This window comes from Pongo pygmaeus, chromosome 18 (genome assembly GCF_028885625.2).
Source record: "Pongo pygmaeus isolate AG05252 chromosome 18, NHGRI_mPonPyg2-v2.0_pri, whole genome shotgun sequence".
Classification (NCBI taxonomy): domain Eukaryota; kingdom Metazoa; phylum Chordata; class Mammalia; order Primates; family Hominidae; genus Pongo; species Pongo pygmaeus.
In genome coordinates, this window is record NC_072391.2 from 11859745 (window position 1) to 11872881 (window position 13137).

Sequence of the window (13137 nt, forward strand, 5' to 3'; positions counted from 1 at the left end):
AAAATGACCAAGGCACCCAACACTAAGTGGTTAAATAAGCACCACTATGATTTGACCTTACATGGGCATTAAAAATTATGCTTATAGTCCCCAGGCCCGCAGCATCGTCAGCAACAGCAGCGGCAGCGGCAGGTGGCCGCGCGGGTGTTTCTGTCGGGTCGCGGGGTCTTGCGGCAGCATGGCGGACTATCTGATCAGCGGTGGCACCGGCTACGTGCCCCAGGGCCGGCTCACCGCGCAGCAGCTCTTCCTCAGCGCCGACTGCCTCACCCACAACGACTTCCTGATTCTCCCAGGGTTCATAGATTTCATAGCTGATGAGGCAGACCTAACCTCAGCCCTGACCCGGAAGATCACGCTGAAGACACCGCTGATCTCCTCCCCTATGGACACTGAGACAGAGGCCAACATGGCCATCGCGATGGCTCTGATAGGAGGTATTAGTTTCATTCACCACAACTGCACCCCAGAGTTCCAGGCCAACGAGGTACATAAGGTCAAGAAGTTTGAACAGGGCTTCATCACGGACCCCGTGGTGCTGAGCCCCTCGCACACTGTGGGTGATGTCCTGGAGGCCAAGATCCTGCATGGCTTCTCTTGCATCCCCATCATGAGACGGGCACCATGGGCAGCAAGCTGGTGGGCATCGTCTCCTCCCAAGACATCGACTTTCTTGCTGAGAAGGACCACACCACCCTCCTCAGTGAGGTGATGACGCCAAGGATCGAGCTGATGGTGGCTCCTTCAGGGTAGCAAGAAAGGAAAGCCACCTATAGTCAATGATCGCCATGAGCTAGCGGCCATCATCACCCACACCAACCTGAAGAAGAACCGAGACTACCCTCTGGCCTCCAAGGATTCCCACAAGCAGATGCTGTGTAGGGCAGCTGTGGGCACCCGTGAGGATGACAAATACCACCTGGACCTGCTCACCTGGGTAGGCGTCAACGTCATAGTGTCGGACTCCTCCCAAGGGAACACATTTTATCAAATCACCATGGTGCATTACATCCAACAGAAGTACCCCCACCTCCAGGTGATTGGGAAGAATGTGGTGACAGCAGCCCAGGCCAAGAACCTCATTGACGCTGGTGTGGATGGACTGCACGTAGGTAGGGGCTGCAGCTCCATCTGCATCACCCAGGAAGTGATGGCCTGCGGTCGGCACCCAGGACACTGCTGTGTACAAGGTGGCCAAGTATGCCCAGCACTTTGGTGTGTCCATCGTAGCCGATGTGGCATCCAGACCGTGGTGCACGTGGTCAAGGCCCTGGCCCACGGAGCCTCCACAGTGATGATGGGCTCCCTGCTGGCCACCACCACGGAGGCCCACCAGCGAGTACTTCTTCTCAGACAGGGTGCGGCTCAAGAAGTACCGGGGCATGGGCTCGCTAGATGCCACGGAGAGGAGCAGCAGCAGCCAGAAACGATACTTCAGCGAGGGGGATAAAGTGAAGATCGTGCAGGGTGTCTCGGGCTCCATCCAGGACAAACGGTCCATTCAGAAGTTTGTGCCCTACCTCATAGTGGGTATCCAGCATGGCTCCATGATGTACCCAGGAGAGCTCAAATTTGAGAAGTGGACCATGTCAGCCCAGATCGAGGGTGGCGTCCATCGCCTGCACTCTTACCAGAAGCAGCTGTACTGAGGACAGCACTGGAGGCCGAGGTGGTGAAGGGGGCACACCCCAGTGTTCACCTTCAGGCACAGCCTCTCTCCATAACCGAGTGGTCCACAGATTTGCACGATGGGTTCCCCAGCTCCTTTCCAGGGAGAGAGGAGGAGAGGTCCTGAGGGCTCTGCAGTCCCTTGCTGGGCATCCCCTGCAGAGTCAAGACGGCTCCCTGGGCCAGGCTGCCTGGCAGCCTCCCCCAGCCCAGCCAGCCGGGCTCTCAGGCCCTGCGCCTGCCTCAGGTCTTTCTTGCTGCAGCATGCTCCAGCATGGCCCCCACCCTAGGGACAAGCGGCCCCTCCTGGCTTCTCCTGTAGGGTACCTCCCTGCCCCCAGCCCCTCAGGAAATGGTGCTCTCCTGGCCCTGCGTCTGGCTCTTCCCGGACCACCGCCCCCTCAGCCATGTGGCACTTCTGAGCTCCTGACCTAGGCCAAGGGGAGGTCTCTGCCCCCTTCCCCAGCCCTGTGCTACCCTTGGGTCCTGCTCCTCAAGCCATTCCCCTGTCCCTGGCCCTGGGGAGGAGGCTGCCCTGGTCATGGCTGCCTGCCCATCATTCCTGACTCACCACCGTCCCCGTATACCATTCTTGCCCTCTCCTCAGCTGCAGTTGAAAGCTTTAACTTTGCACATTTGGGGATCACAGTTACGTCATTGTGTATTAAATAATCAGAATAAATCAAAATTATGCTTACAGAAATTTTGATAGTAAGTGAAACATGCAGCTTATACACTACTGCATGTATAAACTGTGCGCAATTACAAATATGTATGGATATATTTATATCTTATGTACTTGTATAAATACACATACATACATACACATGAACATCAATGCACACATATATATGCAGAAGGAAATAAAGGAGAAAATGCCATTATTGTTTAATATGTGTGACAGCATTATTGATAATTCTAGTTTTATTGTGTATTTCCAAAACAATCATCATGTAACACTCTTGGGACCACATGAAAATAAAATGCACTCAGCATTATTTTTAACAAATTTAAAAGACTATTTCATGACCTTGAGGAGTAGAGTCTTGAACGGCATCTTAAGATTTTTAACCTTAGTTAGGCATGGTGGCTCACGCATGTAATCCCAGCTACTCAGAAGGCTGGGGCAAAGAGTTCAAGACCAACCTGAATAACAAAGACCCTCGTTTTAAAAAAAAAAAAGAAAAAAGAAAAAAAAAGATTTAATTAGCCGGGCATGGTGGTGTGTGCCTGTAGTGCCAGCCACTCTGGAGGCTGAGGCAGGAAAAATTGCCTGAGCCTGAGTTCAACGCTGCAGTGAGCTATGATCATGCCACTGCACTCCAGCCTGAGCAACAGAGCAAGACTCCGCCTCTAAAGATATAAAAATAGAAAATAAATTTTAAAAAACAAATCCTTCATAAAACCACACAATGAGACTGTGCTCTGCAGCAATGCCAATGCTAAACACTCTTAGAAAAGCCCCACAGGGGAACCTGCTTGGAGACTCAAGAGAGAGTTGAAGAGGTTTTGATCCACCCAAGAGATTATGTGCGGGCAAAGCCAAAATGACCCCAAACTCGAAGGTGCCAGCCTGGATGAAATGAACCAAATCAAGCAAAGCAGGCAGATGCTGTAGGCCAGTCGCCCACAGAGGAATCGTAACCTTTGAAAGCAGATTTTGTAAACACAAGAGAGGGAGGAGGAAGATGTATCTTCTGTGTCCCCAGAAACCCCCAGGCACCGGTCCCATCGATCCCAGGATGTGAATAGCTAGTTTGTTTTGGGTAGCTAAGAACACTGCCCACTCAACCAAAATAAGAGTGACTTCTGCAAAAGGTTATGAACCCATTGATTTCTCCGAGAGTATTTCCCAAGAAGGCAAACAAAGCCCAAAGCCTGTGCTCAAAAAGCTAGTGATCTAATAACCAATCACAAATTAAAGTGTCCTATATGAACCAAATAGGAACATTGGCAAAATAGAGAATTTATGCTTCGTTTAATGGGGCAAAGTCACGCCCCCAATGTGCCAGGTCTGCATGCTGTTTTAAAAATTTTTTGTTTAGATATTTTCTATGTAAAACTAAGGTTATTTCACTTAAAATTCCAATTTTCAGTTTCTTCCTGAAAACATGGAAGAACTGTCAACAATGGACCCACGTTCCCGCATGGCACTGATCCATCAACTGGCCTCTTTGACTTGTTTAAAATTATTGTCTGGTTCATTTAATTTTTTGAGTTTGCAGCCCTTGCTGTGTATGTTCCTTCCCTGCTTAAAATGTGCTGCTTTCAACGTTCTGTTGCAATTGTGTATAACGTAGAAGTAAACTATCCTGGATAGAGTGTCTTAAGAGGGCTCTCCTCGGAGTAGAGCACATGGACTTTGTTGACCACTCTTCTGCATGATCTAAGTTGTTTTTTTTTTTTCAGCTTACTTTGTAATTTCCTTATGCTTTCAAAATGCTGGAGAACTGGTCTCCAATTAGTGAAGGGTTTCTGGGGGCCTTCTTTAAAGTTACTTGCTTTACCATCTACATAGTATTTGTATGTTTTCATTTGTAGGTAGTAGGAGAGGTGTTTAAACAGGAAGAAACAGAAGCTCTCCTTGTTGACCCCACTCCTCCCTTGTCTTAGATGCCAGAAACCTATCTGGAGGAAGATAAGCAGAGCATCCTTCCATGTGCACACCCTGGGGCCTGCGCCCTCCCATAAATCTTTATCTGAACCAACAGGACAGGCTGCTGGGACACCCACTCTACTTATCAGAGCCCAACAGTTGTGCCCAAGGCAACAGCACCTGAATTTTATAATCCTGCAGGTGAAATTTAGTGCAAACCAGATATTCCTGAGACCTAACTTGGCTTCTGCAACTGTATGCTCAAGCTGAAAACATTTTGTGTGAATGGGGTATGGGGGCGTGGGGACACTGTTTCCCAGAAGCATTCATTATTTCATTTCTCAAGCAAATACTGGGGATGGAAACATGGAGTGTAATTACTCAAGACTTTTTTTTTTTTTTAAAGAATGACCAGAAATAGAACCATGAACACTTTTGGTGGGAATGTAAATTAGTTCAACCATTGTGGAAGACAGTGTCGTGATTCTTCTAAGATCTAGAACCAGAAATACCATTTGACCCAGCAATCCCATTACAGGGTATATACTTAAAGGAATATAAACCATTCTGTCATAAAGATACATGCACACATATGTTTATTGCAGCACTATCCACAATAGCAAAGACATGGAATCAACCCAAATGCCCATCAATGATAGACTGGATAAAGAAAATGTGGTACATACACATTATAGAATACTATCCAGCCATAAAAAGGAATGAGATCATGTCCTTTCCAGGGACATGGATGAAGCTGGAAGCCATCATCCTCAGCAAACCAACACAGGAACAGAAAACCAAAAACCACATGTTCTCACTCATAAGTGAGAGCTGAACAATGAGAACACATGGACACAGGGAGGGGAACACACACCAGGGTCTGTTGCAGGTGGGGAAGGGAGAGCATCAGGATAAATTGCTAATGCATGTGGGGCTTAATACCTAGGTGATGGGTTGAGAGGTGCAGCAAACCACCATGGCAAATGTTTACCTAGGTAACAAAACCTGCACGTTCTGTGCATGTATCCCGGAACTTAAAATTAAATAAAAATTTTTAAAAAAGAAATAGAACCATGGAAGCTTAAGCAAAACAAAGGAAAGGGGAATGACTTCAGTTAGGTTTTACTTTAGAGCAGACCCTAAAGCAAGAAACTGGGCGGACATGGTTTAGTTGGGAGGTGATCACAGGAAGTGTGGTGAGGAAGTAGAAAAATAAGACAGGAAAGGAAAAGAAACCAACAGCAGGGAAATTCATGGGAAGGTTACTTCTGGGGATAACAGGGACTCAACCACACCAGGGGCCCTCCAATAACAGTGTAGGACACACCTCAGTACTGTCTCCCTGAGCAGCAAAGAAGCCAAGGTATGCCAACTTCTATCCCTCATCGTTAAAGGCAGTTCTGGGGGGCATTTATTTATCCCCTGCCACTTCAGGTCTGCCATATGCAGAAGGCAAGCACAATCTTATGGCCAGAAAACATTCTTAGGCAGAGAGATGCCTGTTCTTGATGTGAGAAGCCATCACAGTGTTGGGAACTGTCCATCTAAGCTTCAGGTGACCCTCAGGGTGGGCCAAGAGGACATGAGTGGGGCATCAACAACACAGCTACAGGGAATATTGTAGCTCACGTGACTGAAAAAAAAAAAAGTAGCTAAGCTTACTCCATGCACAGGTGAATTCAGGACCCAAAATCTGTCACCTGGACTTCGTGTTCCTCCTTCTTGCTGTTCTGCTGCCACACAGTTGGCTCCAGTTGTTGGCTCCAATTGTTGGCTCCAAGTGGAAGCAAGATGGTAGCAGTGATTTTATTCCCTACCTCTTTTCAGGTTCACTTTTAATAGAAAATACCAAGTCTTTTCCCCCAAGAGCTCTTATCTTTAGAGACACATATTGAAAAGTATAGAGATGAAATGATAGCATGTTGGGAATTTGCTCCAAAATAATCTACTGTGGGTGGTGATAAAATGAAATAAGATTGTCCGTGAGTTGATAAATGCTGAAGCTAGATAGTGAGTATAGGAGAGTTATCTCTGCTTATGATTAGAGTTACCTCTATTTTCATGCATTTTGGAAAATCATCATAATAAAGGTTAATTTTTAAAAAAGAATCTCTTTTACTCAAGTTTGAGCTAAAGTCTCATTTCACCTCACTGGGTCTTCCTGGACCAGATAACCATCCCTGAACTGTTCACAGGGACCAGGAGCATATAATGACCGCATTGTTCCAGCACTGAACCATATGCTCCACCTCTGCACCAGGAGGAATCTCTACAAAAAGCTCAGGGGCTACAGCTGGGGAGAGGGCTTAACAGAGATTGATTACATACAATTACCAGAAGAATGTAAATGAGTGTTAAGATAAAAAACACACAGGTCCATTCCATAAGGAGAATAGAAATATAGTGGACATAGAACATCTTTCCTCATCCAGCATCCATTCTAGTTTTTTACTGAAGAATTGTCCCTGCTTGCCCCTTTATCCCTGTGGACTGGGCACCCCTTGTGCTAATGGTGCACAAGTGACTTGGTCTGAACAATGAGAGGGAGACCCTGGTGATGGGTGCAGAGATGAGCACATGGCACTGGACAAGCCAATGATAATCTTGGGGCATTCTCTGGAGCCCCTCTTCCTTCTGAGGTGGCCAAGTTGAAGGATGAACATCTGTTGTGGCTGGTGTTATCTTTGCTATCACTTAAGGAGAATCTGCCAAAGACTCAGTCTGACAGAGGACAGCAGAGCCCAGGTACAGGAAGAGGTTCTCGATGACGTTGTTATATATCTGTATTCAGCCCTGCTGGAAGCCAGATACCCTGAACTTTTTAGTTACCTGATCAAATAAATGTCCCTGTTTGGCTTCAGGTTCTCATTTGGACTCTTGTCACTTATTTCTCTGGCTAAAAAACGGAACTATGGTCATCCCCACCCCACCCCATGCAGCAGTTGTAGTTTTTCCTGCCCCGATACTTGCGACATCAATGTACTGCTGTGGGTACAGCTCTACAAGCACCTGTTTTGCAATTTTCAGGTTAACAAGTAAAATCTTCCTTGAGTGTATACTTCTAAGCCTGTGAACAATATTTCTCATCCATTCATCCCCTCTGAAAATATTTTACATGCCCAATCCTCTGGTAGGTACTTAGGATATAGAAATTGGGCACAATCTATGTCTTGCAGTCCTGGTATGGAGGAGAAGAAAAGATGCAAGTAGCAGACAGACTGCTGTATCTAAAAACTTGGGTTCTTTTCCCAGCTCCATCTTAAACTGTGCAGAAAGAGAATTCTGCAAAACTCTCCCGGCTGCTGAAGAAAGTGTCCTATGTGAACAGCATCCTGATGGTAAATTTTCATAACCAGAGACTGTCACAGAATTTTAGCCAAGATGAGCCATTCAATATTGATTTATTCTACTTGATCGGAAATCATCAGTGGTCCAATTGTCCTTTCTAATGGAAGATCAGCATAAACAAAGTCACATTCAGGCCAGGACTCTTAAGAAAGTGGCATGTTTTCTCCTCACTTATTTTTCTGCTGATTGGAAAGAAAAGACAGTGAGATTCAGGGGATTGGAAGAGCCACAATACGGCAGAAATCTGGGTCCCTGAATCACTGCATGGCCATAGGAAAGCTGTTCACCAACCAGGAACACCATTACATCAGCAGGAAGCAAACTTCTACTCTGTTATACCACTGATATTTGAGGGCTTATTTGTTATAGCATCTACCATTATCCTTTGAATTATGAAGCTAAGAAAAAAAAGGCCCACTGGCTTTAAAACACAGTAGAGTTCAGTATGAGGAGGAAGATCGAGAAAGTTATAAAGTAATCAAGTTGCGTGGGAACCTCAGGTTAGATCCTCATTACACTTTGAATTAGAATAAGTGTTACCCATTTGACACAGGTAGATATCTTTGCTGTTACTCAAAGCCAAGAGGAAGGTATTTTCCAGCTTTATTTGATCAGTTGTTTTCATGCTTAATATTTTCCAGGAATCTGTTAATTCATACAGGTAAGAGACTGGGCCTTAGTCATTTCTGTAGCCTCCACAGCACTTCATAAACAGTAGATTCAAACAAACAAAAGCCTCATTCAAGAAAGGAAGGAAGGTGGCTTTTTGTCTAGTCCCGTGGTTCTCAACTGGGAAAGATTATTTTTCAACTTTCATTTTAGGTTCAGGGGTACATGTGCAGGTTATATAGGTAAACTGTGTGTCACAGGGATTTGGTACACACATTTGGTACAGATTATTTTGTCACACAGGTAATACACATATAGTACCTGACAGGTAGTTTTTTATCCTCTCCCTCCTCCCACCCTCCACCCTCAATTAGAACTATTTGTCTGTTGTTCCCCTCCCTGTGTCCCTGTGTTCTCACTGTTTAGCTCCCACTTATAAGAACATGTAGTATTTGGTTTTCTGTTCCTGCGTTAGTTTGCTAAGGATAATGGCCTCTGGCTCCATCCATGTTGCTGCAAAGTACATGAGTTCATTCTTTTTATGGCTATGTAGTACTCCATGGTGTATATGTACCAGATTTTCTTCATCCAGTCTACCATTGATGGGTGTTTAGGTGGATTCCATGTATTTGCTATTGTGAATAGTGCTGCAGCAAACATATGCATGCACATATCTTTATATAATTATTTATATTCCTTTGGCTATATACTCCATAATGAGATTGCTGGGTTGGTTGGAAATTCTGTTTTAAGTTCTTTTAGGAATCATCACACTGGTTTCCACAATGGCTGAACAAATTTCCATTCAGCTGGGGGAGATTTTTACCACCAGGAAATGTTTGACTATGGCTGGAGACATTTGTTGTCACAACTATGGACTGCTACTGGCATTTAGTGGATAGAGTCCAGAGATGTTGCTATGTATCTTACAATACACAGAACAGCCCCTCCCACAGCAAACAATTCTCCTGCTCAAAATGTCCATAGTGCCAAGGTTAAAAAAGCTTGATATTATAACCTAAGGTTCCCACCCCAACTTGACCAATTAATCATTTTATAACTTTCTCCGTTCTCCTCCTATTTAACCTACTGGGCTTTAAAGCCAGTGGCCTTTTTTCTTAGCTTCCTCATTCATGAAAGAGTTTTCTGGGGAGGCCTCAGAATTTTACCTCTGTATTAAAATGATCTCTATTTTTTTTTCATTAAGGGAAAAATATACAAGGGGGGGGTGGATGCGGGGGGCAAGGAGTGGGTAAGCAGACCAGAAAGAGACTCCACATTAAAACACACAGGAAAACAGATCTTCTCTCTGGAAGACCCCCGCGATCTCTTTGTTTCCTTTCTTCTATTAGGTCTTCTGCATGGTCAAGGAAACAGACCCACTCCAGTTAGTTCAAGAGAAACTTGTTTATTGTAAGGACACATGCAGATTGCTACCAGAAGCCTTCATACTCTCTCCCCACTCCCCCGCCCCATCGTCCCCTATTTCCACTCCCCTCTAGTCATCCCCAAACTGTCCTCCTCCCCAGCTGTCCCCTGATCCTTCCTAACTTCAGCTCATTGTGGCATCTTTTCAGCCCCTGTATCAACAATGCTAACTGAAAAATCCTATTCTATTTCTAATTCAAAGGCCCACATTCAAGTTCATCCTTTCAAACCCAGCCACAGACGTCAAATGTCAGACTGAGGACTGGATATACTTTAATCGGTCCAACACTCTTGGTCAAAGCAGCAATCCACAGCAAGAAGGGTGGGGCAACCACAAAGACTGGCATCTCTACTACGCTGTATCACACATGCTCCTACCCCTGACTCTGAGTGACATCAACCACAGACAGTTACATTGAGGTACAAGAAGGATTAAACCACTTGCAAGACCCAGGAGGTCCCCTAATCATTTTGCCCCATGTCTTGGCTCACACCCCTGGAAAAACTGGGGGAAAGTCACTTACCTTGTTTGGGGACACCTTTTTAGAGGATAACTCTCGGTCCTCAAGCTTAGAAGCTGTTATGAGGAAGAAGTTGGGGCTTTTCAGAATAACATCCAAAGATTACCCCATAGATAGCTTCTCCTCTGGAATTGCTCTCAACAGTGTCAGGAAGAGCCCCAGGAGCCCACACATCTTTCTCTGTGTTCTTGTGACCATGGAAATCACGCAGGTCTCAAGAAACCAAGTCACAAAGGCACAAGCTCATCATCTATTTTCACAACACCAATGGAAGAGACCTCCAACACAAGCAAAGCAAAGGCACCGACTGGGTGCAGCCACATATCGTGAGTTTCCAGGCCATTCTGCCTGAGTTGAGATCATTATGCTGCCTCTTTCATTGCACAGGAACGTGGGGGTTTTCTCTAAACTATGACTCATAGCAAAGCATACAGGCAATCATGTAGAGAAACCTGTTCTCCCCGGGAAAGGAGGATGAGCAAATGCTAAAAGTTTTGATACTTTAATATAGCACTGGCCTTGGCTAATTTTACTTAATATGAAAGATTTCAAATAATGGAAACACTGACAGGCAAAAACATTAAAAATTTGCATAAAGTCTCAAAAAACCCTGCAAACAAGAGAGAAGCATGGTCTAATTAAAATAAAGGAAAAGATTCCTTCTGGGTTCCTGAATACTCATCACAAAGGCTTCACGTCAGATGAACTTCAAGCACCAAGCAGCATGGATCCCACTGAAGTTTATTCAGTGCCCTTCTGGGCACTACCAGCTGTGAAACTGGTAACCTATTGACAAATAGGTTATTTTTCCAGCTGCACCCATATTCAAGAGCTTGAGCAGCAAAGTCCCCTGATAATATTTGGCCATGAGTCAGAATGCATTAGGCACCTTCTGTAGCCAGAGCCAAAAAAACTCTGGCTACAGGAGAAACCTGGCACTGCGCACAAGATCCCCTTTTTAGCATCAACTGTCCCCTTTACAATTTGTTAAAGCTGGAGGAGTTTTAATCCAAGTGAACTCTCTTTCAGGAGGCTCCTGGGTAAGGAAGCTACAAAAGGGGGGAGGTAGGGGCACGGCTGCAAAGTGATGAACATTGCAGCAGGTTCGGCTATTCAAAATTAGCTATTTTCTCCCAAATCCTGTAATTGCCTGGAGCATATGATCTTTTTGAAGGTCATTAGAGACATGCGGCTGTCAGATTCCTCCCAGAAAGTTTCTGCTTTGATTAGTCCCTTATGCTTATTTCCTAAAAGGCTCTTTTTGTCCCTCCACTCAAAAAAATGGGGAACATTAAAATTTTAAAAAAGGAATTAGATGAATATCTTGCTAAATGTAACTTGGCAAGATGAAAGGAAGTAGCAAAGAAATATGAAAAGGGTGCAGACCTTCTTGGGCCCCCTGCTGGAGAGCCAACCTGAGGGAAATTGACACACCATCAGCATATTCCTTCCCCAAAATGAGGCGACTCCGAAATACACAATATCAATCATCATCTATGCAACCACTCATTATTTTGACTCAAACAGAATGACATACATCATTGGTAAAACCCACATGGACATCTCCAGGTCCCTGGGGCATTTATAGGCTGCGAAAGTTAAAAAAAAAAATAAAATTCTCCTTGTTTTTAAGGATTCTGGTGTCTAAGAAAGCAGCCATGAGGACCTAATAAAGAACTAGAGCTGAATAAATTATCCAGTGACTATGATCAAATATATAGCTAGCAATGGCGATATTTCACATCAAAGAAGGAAATCAAAGTTTTTTCCCAGCACAGGGAGATGGGGCCAATCTCTCTTGGATCAAAAGTCCTTTTTGTCCTCTCACATTTGCAGATGTGTAAATTCCAGGCAGATCTAATGAAGGAGTTACTTTTTCAATCTCTAGATTCTGTTTGCCAAAACTTCACGTGCAGTAGGGACACTCAGCAACACTGGCTCGGGGCTCCCTGCTTGCTTAGATGTAATACTATGTCAACAACATCCTGCAGGCTGAAGCAGCCTCTTTTTTTTAAAGCCTTGGATCAACTATGCAAGCTCAACTTGCTTTTATTTTTGTTGAAAATACTAAATTAATTTGTCATCACTAATTCCCTCAAGCAAAGGAACAGCTCCTCGTTGATGCCATAGTTTGCAAGATACTGAAATCGCACGTTGTTTCTAAGAACACTGATGCCCTAAATCTCCAGCTTTTGACTTCAGGAAAATGGTACTTACTTTATATTCGTAGAATTTCTGGGGCAGTTCTTCTCAAACTTTAACATGCACATGAATCAGCGAGGGATCTTGTTAAGAGGCAGATTCTAGCTCAGTCAGTCTGGATGGGACCTGAGATTCTGCATTCAGGCTCCCAGAGGATGTCAAAGCTGCTGGTGCATGGACCACACTTTGAATGATGAGATCTATTTAGCTGGTTGGTAGGTACCTGGTGGCTGAGCTTTCAAACTCTGTAGTCAGACTACCTGGGTTTGCATCCAGCCTCCACTGTTTACCCTTTCTTACTGTGTGCCTCAGCTTCTTCATTTGCAGAATAGTGCTCAAAATAATAGTACAAATAGAGCTGCTCCGTGGGTTACATAAAGCTATATGTATAAATCACTCGGCACAGTGTATGGCACATGAGCACTGAAGAGGTGAGCTGTTTCTGCCCTGGTGTAATCATCCCTCACAGAGCCCTTGTGGCCACCTTCTTTCCAGACAGTAGAAACCCAGAATAGTCCCCAGAGACAGATGAAGCGCAATTGCAAGCTTCTGACTCTCACAACTCAACCCATCAGCTTAGGTTGTTAAAAAAGCGAGGTCTTGCAGTGCACTATATTGTCATAGTTTGAGAAGGGCCGTGTGCGTGCCCATGTGTGTTCCAAAACCTAGGCCACCATGTACAGAGAAAAAAAGAGCACGGGTCAGGTGGCCCAGGGAGCAAACTGACCTGTGACATCCTTCGTTTGCTTACTTACAACATTGGGA

The 13137-nt window shown here is 44.9% G+C and overlaps 1 protein-coding gene and 1 pseudogene across 3 annotated transcripts in view; one reads left to right on the top strand and one right to left on the bottom strand.

Annotated features, from left to right (window-relative positions):
* The window catches only part of GRIN2A (glutamate ionotropic receptor NMDA type subunit 2A), a 429030-nt gene that overhangs the window by 357456 nt on the left and 58437 nt on the right, over positions 1-13137 (bottom strand). The window lies entirely within an intron of this gene.
* LOC129015236 (inosine-5'-monophosphate dehydrogenase 1-like) lies at positions 179-1649 on the top strand (annotated as a pseudogene).